Source organism: Pteropus alecto, unplaced genomic scaffold, assembly GCF_000325575.1.
Source record: "Pteropus alecto unplaced genomic scaffold, ASM32557v1 scaffold25, whole genome shotgun sequence".
In the NCBI taxonomy this organism is placed as follows: domain Eukaryota; kingdom Metazoa; phylum Chordata; class Mammalia; order Chiroptera; family Pteropodidae; genus Pteropus; species Pteropus alecto.
The window spans coordinates 7,076,645-7,077,078 of NW_006441955.1; positions in this window are offsets into that span (position 1 = coordinate 7,076,645).

The following is a 434-nucleotide window of genomic DNA, read 5'->3' on the forward strand; positions in this document are numbered from 1 at the left end:
TCCCGCGGGGCCGCGCCTCCGCTCCCGGAAGCGGCACGAGCCGCCACCACGCTCGCCGTTCACCGGCGAGAATGGGGGGGATTTTTTTATTTTTATTTTTTTAATTAAAGGAGCGAAAGGAGGAGCCGCGCTGAAGGGCGTCTCTAGGGTGAAAGGGCCGCCGTGAGGCCCGGGCGGAGGCGAGGGAGGGTCCTCCGTCGTCGTCGCCGCCGCCCGCCCATTTCTCCAGCAACAGGTTCCCTCGGGAGCGGGAGGGGCAGGAGTGACACACAGCTGGCCACACGGAACGTCCCCGAAGTGCCCTAGCCGTGGATCCTGCGCAACCCTGACGGCTGTTCCCTCCGCTTCTCAGCGCGAACCTCCTCAGAATCCCCGTTGGACGCCCGGTCCTGGACTCGCCGGCCCCAGCGCGGCCCGAAACGCACGGGTCCTGA